Raw genomic sequence first — 11860 nt, forward strand, 5'->3', positions numbered from 1 at the left:
AAAAGGAAAACCCTCATTAATTCAAACTCTACTAATACAGGTGTTATAACAATTCAACTTGAAGTTTATTGCCACATTACCTACCCAAAAAAGGTGTTAATCCACTTAGAAATGTGAATAATAATTCAGACTGGTACATCATATGTGTACAAGTCACCTAGTCCAACCCTCTTAATTTTTTGGCTCAGAAAAACTGCAACACAGATAGATAACCATGTTCAAGTTCTTATAGCTAGTTAGTAGCAGAAGTAAACCTCCATGAAAATGCAAGCAGTTGAACAGGATATATAAATAAGTTCACTATAATTTTTAATATCATTTACATAAAGTTTTTTGGATACCAGGCTCATAGTCTCACCCCTGGAAGGCATTTCTACAGAGGCAAGGTTACAAATGCATTCCACCACTAAACTCCAGTTCTCTACTAGTCACACTTCCTCTGACTCACCTATTTTACAGGACTCTAGGCTCTAGTCTGTAGTCTCTAGTCTCTGTCCTCCCAGTTCTACTTTTGCATTAGTGGCACAGGAAACACTTTTCTATCTTTCTTGGCATCTGATCTCCATATCATGTTTCTGGCTTCACAGCTACTATATTGATGCTGAATTCTTCAAGGGTTCTTATCTACTACTGGGAAGAATTCATGAGAAAATCTACAAGTCATATCACATGAGTTTTATTTTTTAAAATAACAGACGCTGTGTCTGTGAATTTTAATCAGTGAACCAAAAAATAAGAGTTCCAAAATTATAATTCATTTATTTGATTCTAAAATATTCAAAAAACAGGCTCCAAGTTATGTCTTAAAAGAAGTGACTAGTAGAAACCTTACAATGGAAATATAGCAAAACAAACATACAGTACTTGATGTGTTTTAAAAGCAATGCTTAACTTCTAAATATTTACCAGGAACATTTGTTTCTTAAAAAAACACATTTTTAAAAGAACTTCAACCCTTTCATTATTAGTATACAAATATCAGGGATAACTTATAAATTATTTTATCATTATTTTTAATGTTTTAATTGAGGTATAATTGACATAAAACATTGCATTGGTCTCAGGCTTACAACATAATCATTCAAATATTTGTATGTATTGTGAAGTGATCAATATAATAAGTCTGGTTAATGTCTGTTGCCATAAACAGTTACAAACTTTTTTTCTTGTGATGAGGACTTTTAAGATCTACTTTCTTAGCACTTAGTATAGTATTAAGTATAGTATTAAGTATAGTATTAAGTATAGTATTAAGTATAGTCACTATCTTGTACATTACATCCCCATGAGTTATTTATTTTGTAGCTGGAAATTTGTGCCTTCTGATTCCCTTCACCCATTTTGCCCACCCTCCACCCTCCAACCCCCAGAAACCACTGATCTGTTCTCTGTATCCATGAGCCTGGTTGTTCTATTTTGCTTTTTTAAGATTCCACATATAATTGAAATCATGTGATATTTGTCCTTGTCTGCCTTATTTCACTTGGCATAACACCCTCAAGGTCCATTCATGTTGTTGTAAACGTAAATGGTATATATATGGTGTGTATATATACATATATATTATATATTATATTGTTATATATTGTGTATATATCATATATATTATTAGTATATATATTATATATATTATATTTTTATCCATTCATCCATCACTGGACACTTACGTTGTTTCCATATGTTGGCTATTGTAAATAATGCTGTAATGAACATGTGGGTGCAGATATATTCTTGAGTCAGTGTTTTCTTTTTTGTTTTTTTCAGATAAATACCCAGAAGTGTAATTTCTGGGTCCTATAGTAGTTCTATTTTTAATTTTTTTTTTTGTGGATTATGGAGGTTTTTTTAAAATTTAATTTATTTTAGAGAGAGAGAGGGAGAGCACAGAGCAGGGAGAGGGGCAGAGGGAGAGGAAGAGAGAGAATCCTCAAGCAGACCCCCGCCTAGTGGGGAGCTGAGCCACCCAGACACACCCCTTTCTTTTAAAGGATCTATTTTTAACTTTTTGAGGAATCCCCCACACTGTTTCCCCTGGTGGCTGCACCAATTTACATTCCCACCAACAGTACACAAGGATTCCCCTTTCTCCACATCCTAGCCAACACCTGTTATTTCTTGTCTTTTTATTATACACATTCTAAGAGGTGTAAGATGTTGTCTCACTGTGGCTTTGATATGCATTTCCTTGATAATCAGTGATGCTGAGCACCTTTTCTTTTTTTTTTTTTTTTGTATATTTGTTTATTGGAGTTCAATTTGCCAACATATAGCACAACACCCAGTGCTCATCCCGTCAAGTGCCTGCCTCAGTGCCCATCACCCAATCACCCCAACCCCTGCCCACCTCCCTTTCCACTACCCCTTGTTCGATTCCCAGAGTTAGGAGTCTCTCATGTTTTGTCACCTCACTGATATTTTCACTCATTTTCTCTCTTTTCCCCTTTATTCCCTTTCACTAATTTTTATATTCCCCAAATGAATGAGACCATATATGTTTGTCCTTCTCGGATTGACTTACTTCACTCAGCATAATACCCTCCAGTTCTATTCACATTGAAGCAAATGGTGGGTATTTGTCATTTCTAATGGCTGAGTAATATGGAATATTACATAGACCACATCTTCTTTATCCATTCATCTTTCGATGGACACCGAGGCTCCTTCCACAGTTTGGCTATTGTGGACATTGCTGCTATAAACATTGGGGTGCAGGTGTCCTGGTGTTTCACTGCATCTGTATCTTTGGGGTAAATCCCCAGCAGTGCAATTGCTGGGTCGTAGGGCAGGTCTATTTTTAACTCTTTGAGGAACCTCCACACAGTTTTCCAGAGTGGCTGCACCAGTTCACATTCCCACCAACAGTGCAAGAGGGTTCCCCCTTCTCCACATCCTCTCCAACATTTGTTGTTTCCTGTCTTGTTAATTTTCACCAAAATCACTGGGGTGAGGTGGTATCTCATTGTGGTTTTGATTTGTATTTCCCCGATGGCAAGTGATGTGGAGCATTTTCTCATGTGCTTGTTGGCATGTCTATGTCTTCTTTGGTGAAATTTCTATTCATGTCTTTTGCCCATTTCATGATTGGATTGTTTCTTTGCTGTTGAGTTTAATAAGTTCATTATAGATCTTGGATACTAGCCCTTAATCTGATATGTCATTTGCAAATATCTTCTCCCATTCCATAGGTTGTCTTTTAGTTTTGTTGACTGTTTCTTTTGCTGTGCAGAAGCTTTTTATCTTGATTAAGTCCCAATAATTCATTTTTGCTTTTGTTTCCCTTGCCTTCATAGATGTATCTTGCAAGAAGTTGCTGTGGCCAAGTTCAAAAAAAGTGTTGCCTGTGTTCTCCTCTATGATTTTGATGGAATCTTGTCTCACATTTAGATCTTTCATCCATTTTGAGTTTATCTTTGTATATGGTGTAAGAGAATGGTCTCGTTTCATTCTTCTGCATGTGGATGTCCAATTTTCCAAGCACCATTTATTGAAGAGACTGTCCTTTTTCCAGTGGATAGTCTTTCCTGATTTGTCAAATATTAGTTGACCATAGAGTTGAGGGCCCATTTCTGGGTTCTCTATTCATTTCCATTGATCTATGTGTCTGTTTTTGTAAAGCTGAGCACCTTTTCATATACCTATTGGCCACCTCTAGAGCTTCTTTGAAAAAATATCTGTACAGATCCTCTGCCCATTTTGTTAAAGATTTTATTTTCAGGTAATGTCTACTCCCAACATGGAGTCTAAGCCCACAAACCTGAGACCAAGAGCAGCACACTCCACCTACTAAACCAGCCAGGTGCCCCTCTCTGCCCACTTTTTAATCAGATTGGTTGGGTTTTTTGCCATCAAATTATATGAGTTCTCTATATATTTTGGATATTAACCCCTTAATAGATATATGATTTCCAAATGTGTTCTCCAGTTCAGGTGGTTGCCTTTTCATGTTGTTGATTTTGATGATTTCCTTTGCTGTGCAGAAGCATTTTAGTTTGATGTAGTCTCACTTGTTTATTTTTGCTATTGTTACCTTTGCTTTTGGTGTCAGATCCAAAAAATCATCACCAAAACCAATGCAATGAGCTTCTAGCCTATTCTTTCTGCTAGGGGCTTTATAAATAACTTTTATTATTTAGACAATTACCAATTTTAATCGCTACTTCTAACTATAATTTTAGCTTCTGTATTCAAATGATATATCTTAAATGTTCAATGATTCAAACTTTTCATTAACTCATGTTACCATGACCATTTACACCCTCAATCCCACCCTTATTATGTCTAAGATATTACAGTTAATTGGCAACAAGCTTCCTTATTTAGTTTTGCAAATAATAATTCATTCAGGACTTTACTGTCACAAAATTTTACATGTACTTCCCTGGTTTATAATAATACCCTAGACTCAGTACTTATTCCAAAGTACTTGAAAATATGTGCAAATATATGTTAATATTTATAATAGGGAATGCAGAACATATTTTTAAACATTTTACAGACTACTGGCACCTAAGCAGTCTATAATTACATAGTTCCCTGATACTCCTTAATAAGCATAAATGGGGTAATCTCCTGAAGTTTATTCTTTTTATACAGTCATTCACTAGGCAGCTAGCCCAGATAGTTTGATACATGCCATTTAAAATAAATATTAACATTGTTATCAATACATGCCATTTAAAATAAATATTAACATTGTTACCTTATCAGTAACAATCTAGAGTTATAAATCTAATCAACTAGTTTTCTATAAAGTTGGAAGTGTCATTAAGGAAGGCTCTTGAGGAGATGGCATCCAAGCCAAGACCTAAAGGATGAGAAAAAGCCAAAGGAAGAGCAGAGAGATGAGTGGTTTAGTGGGAACAACACATTGTTGTCTGTTGGCTTGTGTAACATTGGAAGAAGTCCAGTGTGGTGAGTGGACAGAGAAGACAACTTTAGCATAAGATGATACTTGAGAGAAAATAAAAAACAGATTTCCCCCTATTTTTCTAAATTTTTATTTAAATTCCAGTTAGTTAACATAAGAGCTTTAGAGAGAAGTCTGAATTTTATTCTGGGTATAATAAGAAATCATTGAAGGATTCAACAGAGAAAAGGCACATAATCTGAAGTATATTTTTTTGTTTTCTTTTTTCTTTTAAGATTTTTATTTTTAAGTAATGTCTCCACACACTGTGGGCTCCTTGGAATTTTTTCATGTAGACAATTGTGTCATCTGCAAATAGAAATAGTTTTATTTCTTTTTTCCATTCTGTAGGCCCAGGGTCCTGGGATCAAGCCCCACATCAGGCTCCCTCCTCAGCAGGGAGTCTGCTTCTCCCTCTGCCCCTCTCCCCACTCATGCTCACTTTCTCTCAAATAAATAAATAAATAAATAAATAAATAAATAAATAAATAAAATCTTTAAGAAATTTTACAATTAACATCACACTTAATGCTAAAAAAATAAATGCTTTCTCCCTAAGATTGGAAACAAGATAAGGATGTCTATTCTCACCACTGTTATTGAGCATACTACTTGAAGTTCTACCCATCACAAAAGTCAAGAAAAGAACTTAGAGAAGCTAACGCTGGAGATAATAATCTGAAAGTTTTCAGGATATTGATGGTATTTAAAGCTGTCAAAATATGTAAGATCACGAGGGAAGAAAAAAGTAGTAGGACACAGCCTTGAGGAACTCCAATATTTAAGTACTAGTTTAAGAAGAGGGAGCTTGCAAAAACCAAGGAAGAGGAACCAAGGAAATTAAAAGAGATATATGTTTCATAGAGAAGGTGCTCAACAGTGTGGAATGCTACTGAGAATCTAAATAAGAAGAAGAAAGAAAAGCTTCTATTGAATTTAGCAGCATGAAAGTTAGTGAGAACTATATTAATAAGAACTGACTTCAGAATCAAGAAACAACAACAAAAAAATCAAGATAAATCCAAATAATAATTTGATTCCACACACACACACACACACACACACACACACACACAACCAAAGGTCTGGAGATGAGCTGCTACAGGCAGTAGTTGGCAGCTGCATGTTGGAGCTGCTATGATTCCCTTGGACTTTCTCTGATGACTGCATGATGGGTGCCATTACTCTGGACTCGTGTAAAAGGGAGGGGGTTGGAAGCAAAATTGTGGAGCCCATAGCATATGTCCCTTTATTAAGAATAGAAGAGCTTTCCAGGGCACTTGGGTGGCTTAGTCAGTTAAGCATCTGACTCTTAATCTTAGCTCAGGTCTTGATCTCAGGGTTGTGAGTTCGAGTCCTATCTCAGGCTCTATACCCCGCTTAAAGAAAAACTCAAAAGAAACTCTTATCCTCAGAATTCTTTTGTATCTCGTCAGTCAGAACTATGTCACACAGTCACCCTGAACTGCAAGGGAAGCTCTGGGAAGATGAGAGTTTAATTTTTCCAGCCGCTGCAGAAAAAGTGAACAAGGGAAAGGGGCTGGGAATGAAGGGCTTTGTCAATCAAAAGTGCCTGCCACAGTGACCCTGTGGCAGTTTTAGTGGTGTGGTGAGAATAAAACCAAATTATATTGTAGACTGAAGAGTGAATTGGAGCCACACCTCCAGCATGTCCTCCTGTGTCATGTCATCTGCTTTGCATAATCTCTACTCAAAATGGACCTTAACTGCTCTTGTTCCACCAGTGGCTCCTGCATCTATGCTGGCCCCTGCAAATGCAGAGTGCAAATGCCCCTTCTAAAGAAGAGCTGCAGCTCCTGCTGCCCTATGGGCAGTGCCAAGTATGCCCAGGACTGCATCTGCAAGGAGGCATCAGACAAGTGCAGCTGCTGTGCCTGTTCCAGATGTAAATAGAGCAATATATACAAACCTGCAGTTTTGTTTTGTTGTTGTTTAGTTTTTATTCCATAATCATAAATTTAGCTCTGAAATCCAGCTAGACTTAGAGGGGAGTAAGGAAAATATGGAACCCATAGAATTGTAGAGAGAGAACAAAGATGACACAATTTGACACAAGTCAAACTTATTAGATTTGTCCACATTCACCGATGGTGATTTTCTTGTTGGTCTGGCCAAAGACCACATGCGTGCATCCAATCACTTAGTCTTGGCAGTACAGATAATAAACTGGGAAGCATTTGTGTTGGGTCCAGCATTTGCCATGGACAAGATGCCAGAATCCCTGTGCTTTAGGATGAAATTCACATCATGGAATCTCTCCCCATAGATGGACTTGCTGCCAGTGCCATTTTGGCTGTGAAGTCACCTCCCTGGCACATAAATCCTGCAATAATCTTGTGAAAGCAGGAAATTTTATAATCAATTTATTTTTCCCCAGTTTTCCGAGCATGAACGTTCTCTGCTATCTTAGGAACTCTGTCTACAAACAGCTCAAAGGAGATACGGCCCAAGGGCTCATGATCCGAAGAACACAGTGGGGTTGAACATGGCTGGGCCGCAGGGTCAGCTGATAGGTGGCGGCGTCTGCCCAAATTTGAAGTTTCAAAACATTTTTTCATAATACGCCGCCCTGCTTGCTACATTCCTGTTTCTAAAACACATGAATTCTAACAAAGTTGTTGACTTAAAAGAAAGTGAATTGGAGGAGAAGTAGCAAAACACAACAGATAGAAACATTGTCTGTTCATTTGACTAGAAGTTTAGCTGCATGGAGGAGCAGAGCAGTGGGATGGTGTCTAGACCGGTATTTAAAGGCTAGATTTAAGGTCGCACTTAACATGAAGTAGACTGTTTGTAAAATGACAGGAATCATGGTAGTGAAGAGAGGAGACCCTAATGATGCAAAGAGTCAAGAAGATGCAGAATAAAGTCCAAAAAGCTCATGCCCATGGATTCCAACCTGTGTGATCTTTTCTTCCTGACCATCTATCTGCCTATGGTCTTTGGATTACTTAGCCACCCTCTACAACTGTGTCAGGTAATTCCTTGCAATAAACCTCTTAAGATGTCTGGTTCTGCTTCTCTGGTTAAATCCTGACATTGAATTTGATCCTTGAAAAGTCATTGAAAAGGCAGTATAGTAATGCACTGGTTTCTATTAAAGTAGAGAGGAGTTACACTTGACCTAAGAGGAATGAATACTTCCAAAGTGAGATTTCACTTAAACTGAATTTTAAAGAATTATTAAAAATTGGGATGCCTGGGTGGCTCAGTTGGTTAACTGAGCATTCAGCTCAGGTCATAATCTCAGGATTCTGGGATCCAGCTCCACATCAGGTTCCCTGCTCAACAGGGAGCCTGCTTCTTCCTTTCCTTCTGCTGCTCCCCCTGCTGTGTTCTCTCTCTTTCTCTCAAATAAATAAATAAATAAAAATCTTTTTTAAAAATAATTATTAATAATTAATAAGGTAAGGCAGGAATGGGAGCAGTGGAAAGCTAGTGAGCCAGCTCACTGGAAGAAACAAAATTTGTAGTGTATATACCTGGTGTATATACTCCCACCATGGCCAATATCAAGCTAACAACATTCTGATGTTAGAAAATACAGAATTAGAAAAAAAAATGCACACAGTTGGCTTTTGCAAGTCCAACCACTAAGGAGAAGGTAAAGGGAGAACAGAATACACAACAAAAAAGTAAACACCAAACTTCTTTCTTCTACAATACACAATCATGGAAAAAATATCCAGTGGACACCCTTTCCCACACAGTTGTCATTGCAGTAAAAGAGTAAACTTCAGAAGCATGCCTACAGCGTTTGGCAGCTTGCCAATAATAAACACTACAATAATAAATTCAACTAAGAAATTTCTAAACATTGTCCTAAAGAATGTTAGTTCTTTAGTTATGATAATGTTAGTTGCCTAAGATCAATGACAAGTAAATGCAGAGATGTGATTCAAACCCTAGGCAGTGCACAGAGAATGCTCTTTCCACTATAAAATGATTCCTCACTACCATATCCTATTAAAAGATCTAAACCAAGAGACCACAATGTGTAACACCAGGAAAATCCTTATACACTCCCTGTTAGTCTGGGATCCAATTTTTTAGAATTTCTGTAGTAAGATAAAAATATCCATTTGGTTTTGCAGTAATTTAAAAGCCAATCTCTAACCTATTTATCTATGTCTAATTGATTTGTTACAAAGATGCTAATGCCATTCAATGGGGAAAGAATAGTCCCTTCAACAAATGGTGCTGGAACAACTGGATTCAAAAGTGTGAAATTTGACCTGCCTCACATCATACAAAAAAAGTTAACTCAAAATGGGTTAATGACTTAAATATGAGAGTATGAGAGCAAAAACCATAAAACTCCTAGAAGAAAACACAGGAGTAAATTGACATGATCCTGGATTCAGGAATGATTTCTCAGATATACCAACAAAACTTTGAATAACATAAATTGGACTTCATCAAAATCAAAAACTTCTATGCATCAAAGAACATCCTCAAAAAGATGGAAAGAAAATCTACAGAACAGGAGAAAATATTTGCAAATCATATATGTAGTGTCCAGAATATCAAGAATTCTCACAACCCAACAACAAAAAGACAAAAAAAAATCTGATTTCAAAATGCACAAAGGACTTGATTACACATTTATCTAAAGAAGATACACAAAGAGCCAACAAATACATGGAAAAATGAACATCATTAACCACTAGGTAAATGCAAATCAAAACCATAATGAAGTGGGACGCCAGGGTGGCTCAATGATTGAACATCTGCCTGTGGCTCAGGTCATGATCCCAAGGTCCTGGGATCAAGTCCCACATTGGGCTCCTTGCAGGGAGCCTGCTTCTCCCTCTGCCTATGTCTCTGCCTCTCTCTCTCTCTCTCTCTCTCTCTGTCTCTCATGAATAAATGAAATCTTTAAAAAAAAAAAACCATAATGAAGAACTACTTCATATGCCCCAGGACGTAGCTATAACTTTAAAAAATAGTAACTAAGTATTGGCGAATATGTGAGAAACTGGAATTTTAGGAAATTGGTGATGAGGATATAAAATAGTTGAGTATTATGGAAAATAATTTAGTGATTCCTCAAAAAGTTTAACATAGAATTGCCACATGACCAAGCAATTCTACTCCTAAATACATTGCCCAAAAGAATTGAAAATGAGTACTCAAATACATGTTCATAGCAGCACTATTCACTTTAGCCAAAAGATGGAAACAGTACAAATGTCCATCAATAGATGAATGGATAAACAAATTGTAGTATAAACTACAATGAAATACTAATTAAGCCACAAAAAGAAATGTGCACCAACATATGGTACAATGTAGGTAAACTTCAAAAATATTGTTAAGTAAAAGAAAGTAGACACAAAAGGTCACATATTGTATGATTCCATTTATATGAAATACCCAGAATAGGTAAATCCATAAAGACAGGATGAATGTTGGTGGTTGCCAGGGCCTGGGATGGGGTAAATGGGGAGTAATAGCTTCATGATGATGAGCTTTCCTTTTAGGGTGATGAACATGTTTTGGAACTAGATAGAGGTGGTAGTTGCACACCACTGTGAATGTGCTAAATACCATTAAATGGTTAATTTGACATTTCATGAATCTCAATTTAAAAACAAGAAAAGGTCCAAAACCAAAGACACCATTAAAACGGATACTTACAGACCAATATCCCTGATGAACATGGATACCAAAATAGGATCCAACAGTACTAGCCAATAGGATCCAACAGTACATTAAAAGGATTATTCACCATGACCAAGTGGGAAATATTCCTGGGATGTAAGGGTAGTTTAACATTTGTAAATCAATTGACGTGATAGGTCACATTAATAAAAGAAAAGACAAGAAATATATGCAATATATTTCTCTGCAATATATTTCTCTATATATTTCTCTGCAATAAATGCAGAGAAAGCATTTGAGAAAATACAGCACTCTTCAAAGTGTAGGCATAGAGGGAATGTATAACTCAATATCATGAGTTAAAACTGATTTCCTGATTAAAACTCTTCAAAGTGTAGGGATAGAGGGAATGTATAACTCAATATCATAAAAGCCATCTACAAAAAGCCCACAGAGAATATCATTCTCAACAGAAGAAAAACAGATCTTTTTCCCCCTAAGGTCAGGAACACAACAGGAATGCCCACTCTCACCACAGTTGTTCAACATAGTACTAGAGGTCCTAACCTCAGCAATCAGGCAACAAAAAGAAATAAAAGCATTCAAATTGGCAAAAAGAAGTCAAAATCTCCCTCTTCTCAGATGACATGGTATTATATACAGAAAATTGGAAAGACTCCATCCCAAGATTACTAGAACTCATTCAGCAATTCAGCAATGTGGCAGGATACAAAATCAATGCACAGAAATCAGTTACATTTCTATACACTAACAATGAGACTGAAGAAAGAGAAATTAAGGAATTGATCCCATTTACAACTGCACCCAAAACCATAGGTACCTAAGGAATAAACCTAACCAAAGAGATAAAGGATCTGTACTCTAAAAACTACAGAACACTTATGAAAGAAATTAAGGAAGACACAAAGAGATGGAAAAACATTTCACACTCATGGGTTGAAAGAATAAATATTGTGGAAATGTCTATGCTACCCAGAGCAACTTACACATTCCATCTCTATTAAAATACTATGGACTTTCTTCACAGAGTTGGAACAAATAATCCTAAGATTTGTGGGGAACCAGAAAAGACCCCAAATATCCAAAGGAATGTTGAAGAAGAAAACTAAAACTGGGGGTATCACAAGCCTGACTTCAGGCTGTATTACAAAGCTGTGATCATCAAGACAGTGTGGTACTGGCACAAAAATAGACACATAAATCAATGGAACAGGATAGGGAACCCAGAAATGGATCCTTAATTCTATGGTCAATTAATCTTCAACAAAGCAGGAAAGAATATCCAATGGAAAAAAGACAGTCTCCTCA

The 11860-nt window shown here is 36.6% G+C and overlaps 1 pseudogene; it reads left to right on the forward strand.

Annotated features, from left to right (window-relative positions):
* Positions 1-6622: 6622 nt before the first annotated feature.
* LOC112916896 (metallothionein-1 pseudogene) lies at positions 6623-6820 on the forward strand (annotated as a pseudogene).
* The last annotated feature ends 5040 nt before the right edge of the window (positions 6821-11860 follow it).

Source organism: Vulpes vulpes, chromosome 8 (assembly GCF_048418805.1).
Source record: "Vulpes vulpes isolate BD-2025 chromosome 8, VulVul3, whole genome shotgun sequence".
NCBI classification, from domain to species: domain Eukaryota; kingdom Metazoa; phylum Chordata; class Mammalia; order Carnivora; family Canidae; genus Vulpes; species Vulpes vulpes.